General features: G+C 33.9%; 1 protein-coding gene across 1 annotated transcript in view; it reads left to right on the forward strand.

The window, feature by feature from the left end:
- Positions 1-19,817: 19,817 nt before the first annotated feature.
- Positions 19,818-21,943, forward strand: part of FOXP2 (forkhead box P2) — a 405,995-nt gene continuing 403,869 nt past the window's right edge. The window contains exon 1 of the mRNA XM_030826322.1: positions 19,818-19,908. The gene's annotated coding sequence lies outside the window, so the exon portion shown is untranslated. The remainder of the gene's footprint in view (positions 19,909-21,943) is intronic.

A 21,943-nucleotide genomic window follows, 5' to 3' on the forward strand; every position in this document is an offset into this window, starting at 1 on the left:
GATATCAGAAAATGCTTTAGAGAAGAAGTTATTCTTAAAATGAAAATTCTGCATGCGCCAAATACTCTTCTTCTTGCCAAGAGCTTTCTATAGAGCATGTACCCAGTAGACTTACTGAAGATTGAAAAAATTATCCTCTCAACCCTTCAAAATGCCAGCTTTCTAGATCCTAAAGAAAGCAGCCTTTACTAAGTCTTTTCTTTATTACCTTTCCTACAAAAAGCTTATGAACAACTTTTTGCAAGTCTTGCCAAATTCAAAGAACATATTCCATTATTTTCATTAACTATTCCGTATTAGCCTAAAAATATCTTATTTTTAGATATTCGCTCTTACATGAATATGTTAATGTACTTATTTTTTAATTGTAGTAAAATATAGGCTGGGCACAGTGGCTCATGCCTGTAATCCCAGCACTTTGGGAGACCAAGGCAAGCAGATATGAGGTCAGGAGATGGAGACCATCCTGGCTAACACGGTGAAAACCCGCCTCTACTAAAAATACAAAAATTAGCGAGGCATGGTGGTAGGTGCCTGTAGTCCCAGCTACTCAGGAGGCTGAGGCAGGAGAGTAGCTTGAACCCAGGAGGCAGAGGTTGCGGTCAGCCAAGATTGCGCCACTGCACTCCAGCCTAGGAGACAGAGTGAGACTCCATCTCAAAAATAAATAAATAAATAATATATATAACATTTATCATTTTAACCATTTTTAAGTGTATAGTTCAATGTCATTAAGCACATTCAGACTGTCATGCAACTGTCACAACCATATATCTCCAGAAATTTTTTTATCTTCCAAAATTGAAACACTGTACCCATTAAGCAATAATATACTTCTCATTTCCTTCTCTCTCAAGCCCCTAAAAATCACCATTCTCCATTCTGTGTCCATGTATTTGACTACTCTATGTATTTCATATAAGTGGAATCACAATATTTGTCCTCTTGTGAACTGGCTAATTTTACTCAGCATAATGTCTTCAAGGTTCATCCATGTAAACAAGCATCAGGACATAGTATATGTCAGAATTTCTTTTTAAGGCTGAATAATATTCCATTGTATGTACATACCACATTTTATCCATTTATCCTATGTGGACATGAACATGTAAATTTTGAGTATATTTTTTCATGTGTGGAACTTATTATAATCAACTCAGCAACATGTACTTAGGGGTTACTTGGTAGGACATGGAATTAAAGTCATAATGTGATTATGAGTATTTGTGCAAGAGGGAAATTGCTCATACATAGGATAATATTAGAGCATATTAGAATTTAGTGAAACATGAATTTGGACTACAAACTCAGATTAAGTACAAAAATGCTCACATTTTAAAAACTACCACTCAAATATCCATACAAATTCTGTGTTAGATTTTATTCTTTAGGAAAGATAGAGTATGTTGTAATATAGTGTCTTAAGCAATAGTGTGGCAAGTTAGGATAGCAAGACCCTTCTTACTAGGGCTGTAATTCCAGAGCTGTTGCTCCTGATGTTCTCAAAGTGTTGTTTCTTTAGTGTGTTCTGTTAGTGCTACTACTCACTCTGACAATTGGTGAAGTCTGTACTCCCCACTGTGTGTGTGTGTGTGTGTGTATGTGTGTGTGTGTGTATGTATGTGTGTGTGTGTGTATGTGTGTATTTTCCGTTAATTGTTTCTGGGTTTCTTCTGCCATAGATTAGTAACACTAAATTATTAGAGGCATGAAAAAGAAAGTTTTGCTTTTTCTGAGAATGCATTTTGTTGAATCTATATTTTAAAGGAAATATAATCAATCAGGAAAATATTGTCCTTATTTTGAACAAATCAGATCAATTAAATATTGAATAAAGCCATCATATAAAGACAACACTAGTCCAGTATGTTTACTCTATATTAATTATCAGTTATAAAAATTGATTTTCCTGAGGCTAGCTGAATATATTACAAAGACATTTTCTTTGTTTCACTTGAAGAAATCATGTCATTTATAACTGAGTATTCTAGCTAAGTAAACAAATAGGGCCTATACTTTATGCACAAGATACAGAGAGGTGTTGGACAAACAATTTGATACGGCTTAGAGTTTAGAGTCCTCATGAAGGTATATAGCAGGAGGCCAATATATAGTTGAACATACCTGTAAATTGTTTAGAGGGTAGTCATATTGTTGATATCAAAATTGTTGATATTTTGAATAGAGATAGACAGAAAAAGAATTATTTGTAATTAAAATGCCTTAAACATGAAAGTATTTTGCATTTGTAAAGAAAACTAAAGATTCTAAACGAAAAAGTGAAAGTGGTAGTTTAAGGAGCTCTTTTCCTTGTTTGTTAGTACATGCTATTCTTGAATTAAATCGTTTTTTTGTTTGTTTTTGAGACACGGTCTTGCTCTGTCACCCAGGCTGTAGTACAGTGGCATGATCCTGGCTCACTGCAGCTTTGAATTACTGGGCTCAAGCAATCCTCCAGTCTCAGCCTCCCAAAGTGCTCTGATTAGAAGCGTGAGCCACTGTGCCTGGCCAGCAGTTTTTATTTACTGTATAAATAACATGATTCTGTTTTGCTTGTTTAAAAATTTACTTTTATATTATTAAATTATGATTCTACTATTGTGAGTCTCTTAAAAGACTCAACACAATTCATTTACTTGGTCATTCTATTGTTTATTGTTAATCATTATTAATAGGACATGCACTTCAGAATTATGTTCCTCCACACCCCACCCTCAGTAAAAAGGATAAATTTACAATTTTCTATCAAAGATTACTCCATTTTTATCACTAGAGCTGTATGTTTGCAAAGTAATGACCTCTCCATCATTGATTCTTCAAAAAAAATATTTAAAGTGCTTACTCTGTGCCAGGTGCTTTTCTTAACTGTCTTGCTTTATTGTTCCAGTGATTTAACCACATTCATCCAGAAATTCTTGGCCTCAGGATAATGAATACTCTGTGCTCAACTTTTAGAAAACAAATAAGAAATCAAAAAGAAAAATGTTGATCAGTCAGAATGCAAAAAAATGAGCATTCTTTCACTTAATAATATACATTTAAGGTTTTTCCATGTCTTTCCATGGCTTGATAACTCATTTCTTTTAGTGCTAAATAATACTCCATTGTGTGTATATTTTACAGCTTATTTATCCAGTTTACCTACTGCAGGACATCTTGCTAGCCCTCAAGTTTTGGCAATTATGAATAAAGCTACTATAAGCATCTGTCTTCAGGCTTCTGTTTGGACTGAAATTTTCAGATCATTTGGCTAAATACCAAAGAGCACAATATTTGGATCCTTTGGTTAGAGTGTCCTTAGTTTTGTAAGAAACTGCCACAGTCTTTCAAAGTGGCCGTGCAATTTTGCATTCCCACCAACAGTGAATGAAAGTTTCTGTTGCTCCACATCCTTGTCAGCATTTGATGTTGCCAGTGTATTGGATTTTGGGCATTCTAATAGCTATGTAGTGGTATCTGATTATTTGGCATTTCCCCTGATGACATAGGTTGTTAAGCATCTTCTCATGTACTCAATTTGCCATCTGTGTATCTTCTTTGTTGAAGTATCTGTTAAGATCTTTGGCCCAGTTTTTAATTGAGTTTTTTCCTTATTGTTGAGTTTTAAGAGTTCTTTGCATATTTTTGCTTAACAGTCCTTTATCAGATGTGTCTGTTGCACATATTTTCTCCATTCTGTGGCTCGTCTTCCCATTCTTTTGTCTTCACAGTGCTTTTGTGGAGCAGAAGTTTTCAGTTTTAATGAAGTCCACTTTATCAGTTATTTATTTCATGGATCATGCCTTTGATATCTAAAAAATCATCACTATACCTAAGGTCATCTAGGATTTCTATATTATTTTCACATTTAGGGCTATGATCCATTTTGAGTTAATTTTGTGACAGGTGAAAGGTCTGTGTCTCGATTCATTTTTTTTTTTTTTTTGTATGTGGATGTCTAGTTGTTCTAGCACCATATGTTGAAAAGACCATTCTGCTCATTGTATTGCCTCTGTTCCTTTATCAAAGTTAAATTGACTATAATTATGTAGGTCTATTTCTAGGCTATTTTGTTCCATTTATATATTTGTCTGTTCTTTCACCTTGCTGTAATTACTTATTAGTTCCAGGAGTATTTTTGCTGATTCTTTCAGATTTTCTACACAGTCAGTCATGTTTTCTCCAAACAAAGAGAGTTTTATTTTATTTTTTCCCAATATGTGTACTTTTTCTTTCTTTTACTTGTCTTACCACGTTTGCTACAACTTCCAATAAACTGTTGAGAAGGAGTGGTGAGTGGGGACATCCTTGCCTTGCACTGGATATTAGTAGGAAGGATTTGAATTTCTCACAATTAAGTATGTTAGCTGTCGGGATTTCATAGGTATTCTTTATCAGGTTAAGGAAGTTCCCCTCTATTCCTAGTTTACTGAGAGGATTTATATATAAATATATATAAATATATATAAAATATATATAAATATATAAATATAAATATATAAATATATAAAATATATGTAAATATATAAATATATAAATATATATAAAATATATATATAAATATATATATAAATATATATAAAATATATATAAATATATAATATATAAATATATAAAATATATATAAATATATATAAATATATAATATATATATAAATATATAAATATATATAAATATATATATAAATATATATAAAAATATATATTTAAATCATGAATGGAAGTTGGATTTTGTCAAATGCTTTTCTGCATCTATTCATATGATCGTGTGATTCTTTAGTATGTTGTTGTGATGGGTTATATTAATTGATTTTTGAATGTTGAACCAACCTTACATTCCTGAGATAATCCCACTTGGTAATGGTATATAATTTTTTACACAATATTGGATTTGGTTTATTAATATTTTGTTGAAGATTTTTGCAATTTGTGTTCCTGAGAGAGATTGGTCTGTAGATTTCTTTTCTTGTAATATCTTTGGTTTTGGTATTAGGGTAATGCTGGCTTCATCAAATGAGGAAAGAAGTATTTCTTCCACTTCTATCCTCTGAAAGTGATTGTAGAGTATTGGTGTAATTTCTTCCTTAAATGTTTGGTAGAATTCACCAGCGAACCAACAGGGGCCTGGTGCTTTCTATTTCGGGAGGTAATTAATTATTGACTCAGTTTCTTTAATAGACATAGGCCTATTCTGGTTGTTTATTTCTTCTTATAAGAGTTTTGGCAGCTTGTGTCTTTCAAACTTTCATCCATTAGGGTATTAAATTTCTGGGCATAGAGTTGTTTGTCAGCTTGTGTCTTTCAGAGTTTCATCCATTAGGGTATTAAGTTTCTGGGCATAGAGTTGTTTATAATATTTCTTTATTATTATTCTCACATCCATGGTATCTGTAGTGATTTCTCCCCTCTGTAATGATTTCTGATAGTAGTAATTTGTGTCCTTACTTTTTTTTATGGAGCCTGGATAAAGGCTCATCAGTTTTACTGATCTTTTCAAGAATTAGTTTTTAGTTTTGTTGATTTTTTTCTATTTATTTCCTGTTTTCAATTTCATGAGTTATTTTTTAATCCTTATTATTTCTTTTCTTTTGCTTACTTTGGATATAATTTGATATTCTTTTTCTAGTTTCCCAAAGAGGAAACGTAGGTCATGGATTTTATATCTTTTTTTCTTTTCTAATAATGCATTTAATATGATAAATTTTCCTCTGATCACTGATATTACTTTATCTCACACATTTTGATAAGTTATATTTTCATTTTCTCTATGTTCGTAATGTTATTAAATTCCTCTTGAGGTTTCTTCATTGATCCGTGTGTTACTTAGAATTGTGTGGTTTAATCTCTACATATTTTGGGAATTTTAGTTACCTTCCTATTGTTTATTTCTAGGTTAATGCTTTTGTGATCTGAGAGCAGATGTTGTTTGGATTCAATTCTTTCAAAATCTGTTAGGATGTGTTTTATGACTGTGAATGTGGTCTATCTTGGTGAGTGTTCCCATGTGAGCTTGAGAAGAATGAGTATTCTGCTGGTATTATTGTCTGTCTCATGTAGTCTACAGATGTTACTTATATCCAGTTGATTGATGGTGTTGTATTCAACTATGTCTTTACTGATTTTCTGCCTGATAGATCTGCCCATTTTTGATAGAGGAGTGTTGAAGTTTTTAACTATAATAGTAGATTCATCAGTTTTTCCTTGCCAATTTATCAGTTTCCACCCCCACATAGTTTCTTGCTCTGTTGTTAGGTACATACGTGTTAAGGATTGTTGTCTTCTTAGAGAATTGACCCCTCTAATACTATTATCTCTGACAACTTTCCTTGCTTTGAAGTCTGCTATGTCTGAAATTAATATAGATACTCCCATTTTCTTTTGATGAGTGTTACCATGCTATATTTCTTTATCCATTTACTTTTAATCTATATGTGTCTTTATATTTAAAGTGCATTCCTTGTAGACAGCAAATAATTCGATCTTATTTTTTGGTCCGGTTTAACAATCTCTGTCTTAGTTGGTGCACTTAGACCATGGATGTTCTGTTGGAGTAGTATCTACCATATTTGTTACAGTTTTCTATTTGTTGCCCTTGTTCTTTGTTCCTATTTTTCTTCCATTTTTTGCTGCCTTTTGTGATATTAAAGATTTTATATAATTTTATTTTTTCGTCTTTCTCAGCATGTCAGTTCTTTTTTTTTCTTTTTATTATTGTCCCATAGTTTGCAATATAGATTTATAACTAATCCAAGTCCACTTTCAAGTAACACTACACCACTTCATGGGTCATGTGAGTACCTTATGAAAACCACTGTAATTCACCTCTTCCATTCTTTGTATTACTACTGTCATTCAATTTGCTTATATATAAGCATGCATAAGCATATATACACATATACATGAGATATGTACATTGAGATTTTGAACAAACTGTTATATGTTAGATCAATTAAGCATAAGAAAAATAAAAGTTTTAATTTTACCTTCTCTTATTCCTTCTATTATCCTCTTCCTTTCTTTATGTAAATCTGAGTGTCTGACCTATATTATTGTCCTTCTAGCTAAAGAATTTAACATTTCTTGCAAGGCAGGTCTACTGGAAACAATTTCCTTCCGTTTTTGTCTTATAAAGTATTTTTCCTTCACTTTTGAAGGATAGTTTCACAGGGCACGGAATTCTGGATTGGTCTTTTTTTCCCTCTCAAAACTTTTTTTTTTTTTTTTTTTTTTGAGGCAGGATCTCAGTCTGTTGTCTGGGCTGGAGTGCAGTGGCACGATCTCGGCTCAAGGCAGCCTTGACCTCCCTGGGCTCAAGTGATCCTTCCATTTCAACCACCCAGGTAGCTGGGACTGCAGGCATGTGTTTTTTAATTTTTATTTTTATTTTTATTTTTTGTATTTTGTAGAGATGGGGTTTCACCGTGTTACCCAGGCTGGTCTGGAACTCCTAGTCTCAAGCAGTCTGCTCACCTCAGCCTCACAAAGTGATGGGATTGCAGGCTACCGTGCTTGGCCCGTTTCAACACTTTAAATATTTCATTCTATTCTCTCTCCTTGCTTGCATGGCTTCTGAGGGAGAAATTAGATGTAATTCTTATCTTTTTTTTCTGTATAGATAAGGTGTTCTTTTCCTCTTTATTTTTTCAGGACTATTTTTTTATTTTTCTTTGATTATCTGTAGTTTGAGAATTATAAATGTAGGTGTAGTTTGTTGACATTTATTCTAATTGGTGTTCTCTGAGTTTTCTGGATCTGTGGGTTAGTGTTTGACAATATTTTGGCGGAATTCTGTCATTGTCATTATTGTGTAGAATATTTATTCTCTTTCCCTCTTTATTCTCCTCTTGTATTCCCATTATGTGTATATTAGACATTGTGTAGTTTTCCCACAGTTCTTAAATACTCTGTTTTGTTTTCTTCAATCTTTATTCTCTTTGCTTTTTAGTTTTAGAGGTGTTTACTGAGATATCCTCAAGTGCAGAGATTCTGTCCTCAGCTGCATCCAGTTTACCAATAAGTTGTGTCCTGTCTAGTAGTAAGCCTTCATTTCTGTTATAGCAGTTTTTTAAATCTCTAGTTTTGTTTTTGTTTGTTTTTTGTTGTTGTTCTTTCCTAGGAGTTCCGTCTCTTTGCTTCTATTGCCCATCTGTTATTGGATACTGTCTTCTTTATCCATTAGAGCACTTAGCACATTAACCATAGTTTTCATAATAGTTGTTTTACATTCCTGGTCTGATAATTCCAATATACCTGCTATGTCTGATTCAGATGTCCTTTCAAATTATGATTTTTGCCTTTTGATATGCCTTGTAATGTTTTCTTGATAGCTGGACATGATGTACTTGGCAAAAGAAACTGCTATAAATGGTCCCTTAGTAGTGTGATGGTGAGGTTTGGGAAGACAGAAAACATTCTATAGTTCTAGGATTAGGCCTCAGTCTTTTAGTGAGCTTATGACTTTTGATTGTGAACTTCACAAGTGTTTTTCAGTTTTTTCTCCCCCCTGCCCCTTAGGTGGGAGAAGATGGCTAGATTGGGCTGGAGCTGGGCATTTCTTCTCTTAAATTGAAGACAAGAGCTAACTAGAGTTTAATATTTCCTTTCCTTCAGGTCAAGTAGTTTTTGATAATGTGATACTATCCCAGTGGGGTAGGCTCTGGTTAACTAGTATCTCCTGAGGTCAAGTCTTGTTGAGAAGAACAGAGTGCCCTGGTATATTTTTATTGTTATTTATTTATTTATTACTTTTTGAGACAGAGTCTCGCTCTTTCACCCAGGCTGGAGTGAATTGGTATGATCTCGGCTCAGTGCAAGCTCCGCCCCCCTGGTTCAAGGGATTCTCCCGCCTCAGCCTCCCGAGTAGCTGGGATTAAAGGCATCTACCACCATGCCTGGCTAATTTTTATATTTTGTATTTTTAGTAGACACAGGGTTTCATCATGTTGGCCAGGCTGGTCTCGAACTCCTGACCTCAGGTGATCCACCCATCTCAACCTTCCAATGTGTTAGAATTACAGGTATGAGCCACCACACCCGGCCACTGGCATATTTTTAAATGGTTCTTTTTCCCCTCCCCCCTGCTGGAAACTTGAAGTGATGTTTCTTTGATATCTACTGTGAAAATCCACTCATAATGGACAAGCTGGCGGGGGAGTATACCTGGGTCCCCCTGGAGTTATCCTTTTAGGATTGTCTTCACTGAAATTTCATCAAGGCATCAATTACAGCTCAGATTTTCCTATTCTGGTACTGGTTCCCATAGTGGTGATCATAGGACTCCTTGGTTTTATTGTCTACCTCTTCAGTCCTGGGGCCAGTGGTTTGCACTGCATCCTGACCTCTCTTATGGATCTTGGAAGAATTGATTTTTCAGCCTGTTCAGCTTTTTACTTCTTGTTAGGGTGGAGTGGTGACTCCCAAGCTCCTTACGTGTGGAATTAGAAACCAGAAGTCAGCTTATGTTTTTAAAAACACACTGTATCTCGACATCTCGATAAAATTTCATTAATCCAATAATACTATGGAAATTTTGGAAGTAAAAATATATAGTGGAGGTGATAAGTTAATGTCTGAAATGGTAGATACAGCGTTAAGATTGCCTAAAGAGATCAACTAGTTTTTCTCCTCTATCATAGAAGCTCCTAAACCAGGTATGTAGGTGTTTAGAAGTTGGAACCCACTGGCAAATAATTAACTTCATCAGGAAAGTTCTTGAAGAAGGACTGATATTGGGTGATGAGTTTAGCAAGGTTGAATCATTGAGAAACATTTTCAGTAGCTAAATGAATATGTTTGCAAATTTTATTATTTTTATTTTTGATAATGTTTCTGTAGGTTTTAAAAAGGGTATCCCCAAAACAGTTTTCTAACAGGTTTGACTTGATACACAGTCAGGAATGCTTTAAGGTAATTCAGAAAACTGTGAGAGTGGGGTTTTGAATTGCCCACCGTTGTGTCAGGGATATGCCTTTAACTATTTTGGGTACCTAGAGAGCATCTTGTCAGTCTTTGGCTTGATATCTGGACAGCTCCTAGCATAGTGCTTATATTTTAAGCAATTCTTTATAAACATTGGATACAGTCTAGTGGCTAAAGACCATTAAAAAAAACCAAACCCCTGACTTTACTTGCAAGCCAGTTTCCTACAGATTCTCATCTGAGTAAAAATATACATTTTATAAAATTTTCAGCAATATAGTCATAATTTCAATCTTTTTCAGTTCTAACACTAATGATGCTATTGTGATTTTTTTGTTTTTAAATCTTATCACTTATTGACCATGATAATTTGCTTTATTTTATACTGTATGTTGCTGTGGATAGGCAGGAAATCAGAGTTTCATAAATTTAAATAGCTTTAATATTAATTCAGAATTTTTGAAACAAATACCATATCCTGGATGAGAATATACTGGTGTTACCCTTGAAATGTTTTTATCACAAAACATTAACGTGTAGAGGATGCTTCTTACTGGTAAATATATTATATTATGATAGAGGCCGAGAGAGCTGATATTAGAGTAAGACTGCAGACTTCACAAAGAAAGGATCTGGAATTGGGATTGTTCAACAAGTGATAGAACATGAAATTCTGAAGTCATTCAGAACTGTCAGAGTCCTTATATAGTTGTGGTTATTTATTCCTCAGATGATTAGGAAATCCAACAACCCCCAATATCCTATTTTTTTACATACTTGAAAATACTTTCTCTGAGGTTGGAGTTTTATTTATCTAGACTGCCTGTGTCACATTTCCCCTGGTATGACAAGAGATGGATAGAGCATCTCTAGCAGCAGGAAAGTGGCTGCATAGTCATTTTCATCTATGTTAATGCACACTTGCTTCTGTAAGCTGTGTTTACACACTTGATCACTTTGTTATTTTGCTGAAAATGAGAGCTTCTTGTCAATGAAAATAAGAGCGGGAAATGAAAAAATATAATCCAGTGAATTGTTTTGATGATCATAAATGCTTGTCTTAAACTTGTTATATTAGTTAAAAAAAAAAAGCATTTGTTGCTTAGCATAGAAGGGGTGATGAGCTTACCTGTTTTCTTATGTAAGAAAGAAAGGAAGGAAGATCAGAGGCAGGAGGGGGTGAGAGAATAAAATAAATACATGAAGCACCTTTAAATATGATGCATTTTTTTAAGGCTTAGGCATCTTACTGCAATAAAGAACTTGAAACTAAAATGAGACCATTTTGTATAATCTGAGTCTATTTAAACCTGCTTTAGCAATTCTACTAATAGAATTTCTGAATTTTTCTTTGCTGGTTTTTTCTAATTTAGTCTTACCAGACTCTCAGGCAATAAATAAATAAATAAATAAATAATAAAAACAGGTGTTTTTTGAAGAAATTCTTTTTTATTGACTTACTGGTGTATTTTTTGAGCCCCCAACTGAGCACATGCCCCCGTAGAATGAATTAAGTCCAGTTTTTTCTAACCTAGGAGATTGTCTTTAACCTATTGCTTATGATTATAAAATTTTTTTACCTTTGAATCAGAATTGGTACTTTAATTTTATTGTCTGAAATTCTTTTCCTCTTTCCAATTTTTCATATTTTACTTTTAGTGACAGTGTCAAGAGCACTGTGATTTTTTTCCTCTCCCACAGGATATTGGAAATACCAAACAGTATTTATGTTATTTTAGACATGTATTATTCTTCGCTCTTCATGGTAGCATACATTTACATGTTTATGGTTTATGTGACTTTAATAGTTCTCATAATTATTTTAACAAACAGTTCTAGTTAGCATGAACATTTTTTATAAAAGCTATACTCTGTTCTATGAAAAGTGAGATACAGTCACTACAGAAGCCTTTTTCTAAGTTTAAATGTCATCAAAATTATTTTATTGCCAGTAATATTTTATAAAAAGTAGATAAAAATTTAAATATACTTAAAAGTCTTCAGCTATTAGAATATAATAATTATTCTTTTGATTACCTCATGAGAAATTCAGAAGGGTATTAGGTTGTGATTCAGACAAGTGTGTCACTTTCTCTACCTGCCTCAAAAATAATTATTATTTTCCCAGGACAAATTGCTGTTATAGTTGGTATTACCCTGTGCTTACTTTTGCTTACATGATATCACATTTTAACTTATGATCTATCCTTGTCCTTGGAAAATATCATTCACTTAAAAGCATACTTACTACATGCTTAACCTGTCCTTAAGCATAGTCAACAGTTTGTCTTTTATCTCTGTCTCTCTAGCAGATCATAAACTTGGTACATAACAGATGTTTAGTAATTGCAATGACTGAAGGTGAAAAAGGCTTTTTATGCAATTTGAATTTTTTTTTTTTTTTTGAGACGGAGTCTCACTCTGCCGCCCAGACTGGAGTGCCATGGCGCAATTTCGGCTCACTGCAACCTCCCCCTCCCAGGTTTAAGCAATTCTCATGCCTCAGCCTCCCAAGTAGCTGGCATTACAGGTGCCCGCTACCATGCCCGGCTAATTTTTGTATTTTTAGTAGAGACGGAGTTTCACCATGTTGGCCAGGCTGATTTCAAACTCCTGACCTCAAGCAATCCACCCTCCTTTGCCTCCCAAAGTGCTGGGATTACAGGCATGAGCCACCGTGCCTGGCCTGAAATTTGATTTTAAAGTATTTTTACCTGTTTTGTGTAAATATGATATTGCGTTTTTAAACAGTTCCATCAGGGAGCTCTTACTTTTGCTCTGAGTAAAATCCAAGAAGGCAGAAACCTACAACTAACTGTCCTAGCATTATACTTTTCTTTGATGATTGCTTGCTAACTTCCATTTTACTATTACTGTTACTAGACTGCTTATTGATTAAATTTTGATTTTTACATTATCTGACAGAACATTATCTGCCAATAAAATATTTAGGTATTTCCAACTTGAAGCTAGAAAGGAATTTATAAATATAAAAAATGACTGAAAACAAAATTGTCCTATTCTTGAATAAATATATTTCAAACTGTACCCATAATGTCAGCAGGGTTAATTTTCATTGTGGCTCCAATTTTTTTCAAGGTACAGTTTTATTTCACCTCTATTTCAGTGAATGTATCTTCTTAATGGATTTATTAGGATGTGGTGGAGTCTTGAAGGATCATTGGCTCCACTTTCTTAGATCCAGGTATTGTTTTTTTTTTTTTTTGAGACAGAGTCTCACTCTGTCACCCAGGCTGGAGTGCAGTGGCGCAATCTCGGCTCACTGCAAGCTCCGCCCCCCGGGTTCACGCCATTCTCCTGCCTCAGCCTCTCCGAGTAGCTGGGACTACAGGCGCCCGCCACCACGCCCGGCTAATTTTTTGTATTTTTAGTAGAGACGGGGTTTCACCGTGGTCTCGATCTCCTGACCTCGTGATCCGCCCGCCTTGGCCTCCCAAAGTGCTGGGATTACAAGCGTGAGCCACTGCGCCCGGCCAGATCCAGGTATTGTTAACTGAGGGGTAGGTCAGTCAGGCAAGAATAAAGCTTACATAGGCCCCACTCTGTACAGATAATGCTTACATGTTTCACTCAATGTGGCTCAAAGAGAGCAACTTTAAGCTCTCAGAGGTAATTAAAGTACCTATCCTTAGCAATTTTCAAGAATCTCCTTTTATCTCAGTACTCTACAAAGATATTAGAAGGGTGATTTGAGAAACTCATGGAATAAATCTGTTGTAGATTAGCTATAATTAGTATTTATGTGTATATGTTTAGATCTGCATCATAGCTTTGCATCATATGCAGTCTTCACTACAGTGGAGTTCTAGTATTAACTATCAAAACTACAAATTATGTTTTATTAAGGTATACGTTAAATCACTAGTTTTTGAACTTTACAACAATATTACATACTTAACTCCAAAATGTATGACCTCAGTAATGTTTTTTTGAAGTTCCAAAATATAATTGATTTTGCTCCACATTAAATTAAGGCAGTGGGACAGAGCATTCCTTTATTTCCTCCTTTGAACATTCATTGAATTAAATTTTGAACTAGGATTACTTAGGGATAATATCTCTGTCCTGGTTTATATCTTACTATCTATTCTACCTAAAATTTCATTTTTAAATTCCCATGCCTGTCTAGTTTTATGTTTATTAGTCTACAGATTAATACATTCATTCAACAAATATTTACTGTGTGCCTACTATGTGCAAGGGAGTATTCTAGGTTCATAGGATTAAGAAATAAATAACAGACACACATCCATGTCCTTGTGGAATTTAAACTGCTTTAATCAAAGTGGGATGGTAATTATAGTGGGCACTGTGTATCTCTGGTGGCAGTTTTACAGTATTTAGCCTTTGCAGAAGTAGCTTTTAAACATTTTAGCTATTTCTTTTTTTTTTTCTGTTTGCAACATCTTTACAAATGACAGTAACATGATGTTTCTCTCATGCTAATGCAAGAAAGAAAATGCCTGCTTCATAGTACCTTCTGAGCTCTTTGTAAATTTTGGCAGGAATAATGTAGGCACTGCTGCCTCCTGAGAAATCTTACCATATTCCTCAGAAGCCTATGATTACTTTTTAAAAATTCCATTAGCATACATCACCATTACCAAACAGTTAAATTTGTTATTAATTTGTGAATTAAACTTGTGAGTTTGTTGCCTTGACAGAATTTGGTTGTTGATTTTCTGTTCACTGAAATGTTGGTTATAATATCAGCCTTCATAGCCAATCAACAGTTACCTACTTTCTCTTGTTTGGCTATAGTTAACTATCCTGTTTTGAGAAAATAAAATAATCCTTAGTTCTCACCATTATTCAGAAAGCCATGTGCTATACAATATTAAAACAGTATTTAAAGTGTTAGTATAATTTTTCTATTGAACATCAGTTACACATCAGGACCTATATAACACATATGTTTTATTTCTTTACTCCAAATTTATAATATATTCTTCCAAATCATGAAATTCACCAGGCTAAGGATTTTGTATTATGATATTCAGCAGTAGAATTCAAAAGACACTTGTTTTATCCTTATGCTTTATATGATGTAATGTTTTCCTTTTCATTTAGAAAACAATTAAATGATAACATTTCTTTTAGGATTCATCTTCATTTTTATTAATTAGAAGACAATAGAGTAGAAAATATTAACAAAGAGTTCCAAGTAGCTGATTAGAAGACTAAATCTCTTTTCTATAAATAAATTACTAGAACAAAATAAAAATTAAACAAAAATAAATCACCTAGGCTAGGCGTAGTTGGCTCATGCCTGCAATCCCAGCACTTGGGGAGGCTAATGTGAGAGGATTGCTTGAGCCAGGAGGTCGAAACCAGCTTGGGCAACATAGGGAGACTCTGACTCTACAAAAAGTGAAAAAATTACCCAGTTGTGTGGCCCACACCTGGAGTCCCAGCTACTTGTGGGGGCTGAGGTGGGAGAATAGCTTGAGCCTGGGAATTGGAGACTTCAATGAGCTACAGTCACACTACTGCACTCTAACCTTGGTGACTGAGCAAGACCCTACCTAAAAAGAAGAGCCAAACAAAACCCATAAAAAAAAACTAATAAATCTTCTACTAATTATTCACTTTATCTAATATAATTCCTTACAGAAGATAGGTCAAATTGTCTGGGAATGTCTGAGTGATGTTCTTCTGCCTGCCACAGCATACCTCAACAAATTTGTAATCCAATTTAAAAGGCTAGAAGAAATTAGAAAAGGGAATGTTTCAATACGTGAATGGCACACAGATCCTTTCACTCAGGCAGAGTTATTTGACTGTCTAAGCTTCAACTGGGTGCTGCTCCTGTATATACCCTGTCTCTCAGCACATTGTTAAAAAAAAAAAAGCCCATCCCTTACATATTCCTAATGATATTGCATATTCCGTAAAAGCAGAGTTGTGGTTTTAACCCAGAACCAGGACCGTGTGTGATGTATAGTTGCAACAAATAATGTGTGTGAATGTGTGTATACAAGAGAACTCTAGTTAGCCTCTCTAGCTCAGATTCTGTCTCCTTCAAATTATCTTATTTTCTTTTTATGGCTTTAGGTTTCTAAAATAAGAGTTTTCTATATATCATTAAGTGAACATTTGGTTCTGATTATTATGATCACTGTGCACCATAATCTATGCTATGGAGAAAAAGGAATGCTTATACACTGTTGGTGGAAGTGTAAATTAGTTCAACCATTATAGAAAACTGTGGCTATTCTGTAAAGACCTAAAAACAGAACTACCATTCAACACAGCAATCCTGTTACTGGGTATATACCCAAAGGAATATAAATTGTTCTATCATAAAGACACATGGACACATGTGTTCCCTGTAGCACTATTCACAATAGCAAAACATGGAGTCAACCTAAATGCTCATCAATGGTAGACCATGGAATACTACGCAGTCATAAAAAGAAATGAGGTAATATCCTTTGCAGGAACATGGATGGAGCTGGAGGCCATTATCCTTAGCAAACTAATGCAGGAACAGAAAAGCAAATACTGCATATTTACACTTACAAGTGAAAGTTAAATGATGAGAACACATAGACACATAAAGGGGAACAACAGATACTACGGCCTACCAAAGGGTTGAGGGTGGGAGGATGGGGAGTATTAGAAAAAATAACTAACTTGTACTAGGCTTAATACCTGCATGACAAAATAGTCTGTATGAGAAATCCCTGTGGCATGAGATTACCTTCACTGTACCCCTGAACTTGAAGTTTAAAAAATAAATAATAAAATTAGTTTTTTGAGTTTTTTTGGTATTTGACTTTCTTCAAGAAATACAGGCATAGAATTTAAAAATCAAATGGATTGTAGGGATTATTAAAATGAAAAATAGCAGCCCTCTGCCTTGTATTTTCTCACTACTGCTTCAGCTACACAGTGGCAATGTGCTTCTGGTATTTACTTCTATTACCTAAATAATATGCTTATTGCTATTTCTCCATTTATCAGTTTCAACACGAGTTTTGAGTAAAGAAAATGGAGAAGCTTGTGGGAGAGAAAGGTATGTAAACAAGAACATGAAATGAGATTTAAGCTAATATATTTAAAGTAGAGGTGCCCATAGGGTGCTTTGAGAGCATAAAGAACATAGACATGTTAGGTCTTCCAAATTGCTTTAAAGAATAACTTTATAATTTATGCTTTTGTTAGCAGTAAACAAGAGTTCCCATCTTTCTATATTCTTATCAACACTGCACAGAATTCATTCAAATTCATGCTCTTCTGATGACATAAAGTGATATCTCATTGGTTTTTTAATTTGTATCTTCCTGATTACTAGTGATTTTATGAGTTTTAAACAGTATGGGCTCCTTCTGAACACTTCCTTTTCAAGGTTCTTTGCTCATTTTTCTATTGGTTTCCTCTGAATATATATGTTAACCAGTATTAATTCCTCATTGGTTTTAGGTGTTCTCTCAGTTTACCTATGAAATTATCTATGGTATCCTTAACTGAAAATTTTCAATTTTTTTTAGAAAAATCAATTAATTTTATGTCTTATGATTTATGCTTTTTAGGCCATGTTTCAGAAAGTTTTTTACATCTGTGTCTCAAAAATAGTTGCCTAATTTTTTTTTTCTTAATAACTTTGAAAAGGTGAAGTTTACATTTAACTCTTTAATCTCTCAGGAATTCAAATTTCTCTATGGTATGATAAGGTGCCCACTTTACTTTCTGCCCGATTCTTAGATCAGTTTTTGCTCTATACAGTAAGCCAACACCAGTATTTTCTTTTACTTTGTGAAGTTATTATATATAATGCTCTCATGTATGTATGAACTGTTGTATGTATATATGAACTCTACGTGCCTGCAGCTGTATTGGGCTTTTTAGTACATGTTAATATTTTGTAGAGTAGGTTTTCCCCCTTTGCCGTTCATTTTTGAATTTTACTTTGATATTAATAGACCTTTTATAGCACATGCTTTTAAATGGGTTTAAAATGGGTTTGTGGATTTTCTTTTAAAAATTTAGAATTTATAGACTGATTTAGAAAAATTTGGAGAAATTTCCCTATGAATATTGGCAAGGGAAAATAAGTCAATATAAAATTATGAAATAATTTAGACTTATACTGAAGAAATCCACTTCTTTTGGTGGCACATATTAGGCAGAATATAGTTATGGAAGAAAAATTAACACAAGGAAAGCGAAGAGTGGGGCCTGCTAATGTAGAAAATTTTTTTGTTAAGAGAAATGTGGACAACAGAACCAATAGAGAAAGAATAAAAGGAATATGAAGAACAGGAGTTCCAATTACCTTAATGTTTATGACTTTGAGTTACCTTAATACTTATAATTCACTAAACAGTGGTTTCAGATTGTGCTCTGTAGAATACCTAATGCCTTGTGAACACCAAAAGTACCCAAGGAAAGGAGTAATGGTGGCACTGAGTATTTGGAGGTGCGATTCAACCAGAATACATGATTATTAATTGGCCCTGGACTAAGATTTTATTGCAAGAAAGGGTTCTTTAGCTTAAAAGTGTTTAGAAATGATTTCAATACAATTAGTGAAATGTCTAAATGTTCAACAAAGATGGCAAGTGATGCCAGTCATTCTTTTCTTTTTTTTTTTTTTTTTGAGACGGAGTCTCACTCTGTCCCCCAGGCTGGAGTGCAGTGGCGCAATCTCGGCTCACTGCAAGCTCCGCCTCCCAGGTTCGCGCCATTCTCCTGCCTCAGCCTCTCCAAGTAGCTGGGACTACAGGCGCCCGCCACCACACCCGGCTAATTTTTTTTTGTATTTTTAGTAGAGACGCGGTTTTACCGTGGTCTCGATCTCCTGACCTCGTGATCCGCCCGCCTCGGCCTCCCAAAGTGCTGGGATTACAAACGTGAGCCACTGCGCCCGGCCGCCAGTCATCCTTTTCAATGCCTATGGCAGACATTGCTAATTGAACACAGAACTTCCTGCTGCAGATTCAGATTTACTCTCCATACAGCTCTCCATTTAGTCACTACCGATCAATCAGAGTGTTGTGTGAGTCGAAACCCATTTACTGTCTATAACAGGGGTATCCAATCTTTTGACTTCCCTGGGCTGCCTTGGAAGAAGAAGAATTGTCTTGGGCCACACGTAAAATACACTAACACTAATGATAGCCGATGAACTAAAAAAGAAAAAAAATTGCAAAAAGTCTCATAATGTTTTAAGAAATTTTACAAATTTGTGTTGGGCTGCATTCAAAGCCGTCCTGGCCACGAGTTGGACAAGCCTGATCTATATAGTACTAAGTTCTATAATTTTAGTGGACCTTCAATACACTTAACATATTTTAGTCTAAGAAAGGTGTGAGCTAAATTTGTCAGATTAAAGAAGGAAGAAACTAGAAAAAGAGAGTAGTTGAATCGGAAATGGATCTAGGAAATACAAACAAATAAGCATTTCAATAATGATCCTTACATTGTAATTATGAGGAGTAAATGCTTACTACCAATTTGTTAATTGTGGAAAATCCTACAAAGCTCATTAAATATGTGTTGAAGAGGCAATTGAAATCAGTCATGTTTTCAGTTAAGAAATTGGAGACACAAATAATTTTTTTCTGTAAATTATAAAATTGAGTCACTGAAAAGTTTAAACTTGCCAGATCAATGAGAGTGGGAAACAAAATCTCCATCTCTTGGAAGTGCATCTTATGCTGTCTCCGCAGCCTTTGCTTTATACCAAACAACGTCTTGAAAGTTCTCTAAATTAAAATGTAGAAAAAGCATTTTTATATGTATTTGAATATTCACAAAGTAATGCATGTTAACATTAACAATTTTTCTTTTTAAGGATGAATATGTTTTATGTTCTGTGAAGTCCCTGCACTAATTGTGATGTGAATTTAAATTTAATTTTCTAAGCAGTGACAATTATTTGTCTCTATTAACAGGTCTACTCTAATGTGATGCTGGGATTGAATTTTCCTAGGACTCCGTTTCAAGGTTGATTTGAAAGTCTTGTGGAAGATCTGGAAGAAACAGGTAAGCGTCCTTTTGGTAAAAATTCTCTTTTGCTCATTGTGCTTACTTTTATTTTTCTAATGCTGATTTTACTCTTTAGTTTTTTTGGTTAAATATCTTTGCCCAAATGTTAAGAAGAAGTTTTCAGCGGACAATTGACACATGTTAAGTGTAGCAGTAGAAATATTTATCACTGCTATTGGGATTCCCGTTTCACTGCTTGCTGCTCTCTTTCTATTAAACTTGGTATCACTTTTTAAAACCAGTATACACTTATGTGGAATGTGAATTTGGTTTGAAATATTAAAAGTAAATTATTAGGCAAGGAAAGCACTTGGAGAATCTTGTTACCATTGTACTTGCCTTTTATTATGCTGGTCTTTTCAGTATTATTTTTTAAAAGTTCATTTGATATTGAAGTTTTGGGGGATCTGAAATATTTAGGAAATAATGAGAATAATATACCAGTAATGATTTTTTTCTAGAAAATTTGATTTTTCTAATACAATTTTTGAGATCCAGTCAGCTATTTTGAAAGATTGTTTTCTGTTTTAATATTGCGTATCTTTAAATCTCGTGATAGTTTTCTTTGATATTTACAATGTTAACATATAAAGGTTCTCAATATATAATATTTATGTAAAATTGGATTTTCAGTTTCGCTGTTGAACTGTAATATCAATCAAACAGTTTGTCATGAGTATCCAAATTTAGAATAATATAATTTTAAAGGAAACCTGAAAGCAATTTTAGGCAGAGTTTGTATTTCAAAGCTTCCTAGTAGTTTATATCATTTCTTTCCCCAATCTTTACCTCAAGAGAGAGGGAAACCAAAATGCCCAGGCTTCTTCAGAATTCTTCATTAAGAGTTTCACCATGAGCATAGGATAGGCCTCAGGATCTTCACTTTCTACCTAAATTTCTCTACCAATTTCTACAACTCTCTCAAGATACACTCCATAATTTCTCTGAGAGATTTTTGTCAATGTTCTTTAGTTATACAGTTAAATATTTCCCAGGTATTTTACCTTCTGTTTGGCCTATGGATTGTTTTTTGGTTCATTTCTTACCAGTTTTATTATTTTACCAGATACACATTAAAATGATCCCACATTTATCTAGCATTTAAGATTTTCAAAGCCCTTTGGCAACCTTTTACTTCATTTTACTCTTAATTTATGATGTAAGTAAGGTTGACATTATTATTCTTTGAAAAGTGGATAAACAAAGACAAAGAATTAAAATGATCTGGAAAAAGTTATGTAGCTTGTTGTGATTTTATAGCTAGTAATAAACAATTAGACATAGAACACGTGTCTGCTAACACTCAATCTTTTTTGTGGTGAGTGGGGACATTATTTGTATGTTTGCCATAGATAATGGTTATGCCAATATACTCTATCTTTATACAACCTTTTGATATATATTACTTTTGAATAACAGGATGTTTATTTGTATAATAGCAGACGGAGTTTAGATTTATAATAAGCAGGAATGATCTAACAATGAACCAGGAAAGAATGAATCATGGAATCATGAAAGAAACTATTTTTAAAAAGTAGAAAATTCCTAGAAGAGAATATAATTTCACTTGAAGTTAGTCCTCAAACTGATTTTGGAATGTGCTACTTAGACTTTTGGTAGTTATGTGCTTATAGTGGCAGTTTTTAAATATTTTTAAACAAACACTAACCACATATTGGTGTAAATAACGAATATGCATAATGCCAAAGGTTCATCCTAATGGGAAAGTGAATTCTGAAAAAGCATTTTTTTCTTGTAAATATATAGAATTTTGAACCCTTGAGCTGGAAGTATGATCATAAGGGAGGAAGAAAATGTTGGAGAAGCAAAGATTTTGGAGTCAGGTTGATAGGCGTTTGCATCCTTGCTGCTATTTTAAAAGCCAAAAAATCTTTTTAAATTAACCTCTGTTAATTTTTGCTTCTCAGCTCTCAAAGAGTAAAATAGGGGACTGATAGATCTGTTTACTGTATTCTTGTAAAAATTTAGCACTTTGTACATAGCTATTTTCAAAAAATACTAGATTTTTTCT

The sequence above is a fragment of the Nomascus leucogenys genome, chromosome 13 (assembly GCF_006542625.1).
Source record: "Nomascus leucogenys isolate Asia chromosome 13, Asia_NLE_v1, whole genome shotgun sequence".
Classification (NCBI taxonomy): Eukaryota; Metazoa; Chordata; class Mammalia; order Primates; family Hylobatidae; genus Nomascus; species Nomascus leucogenys.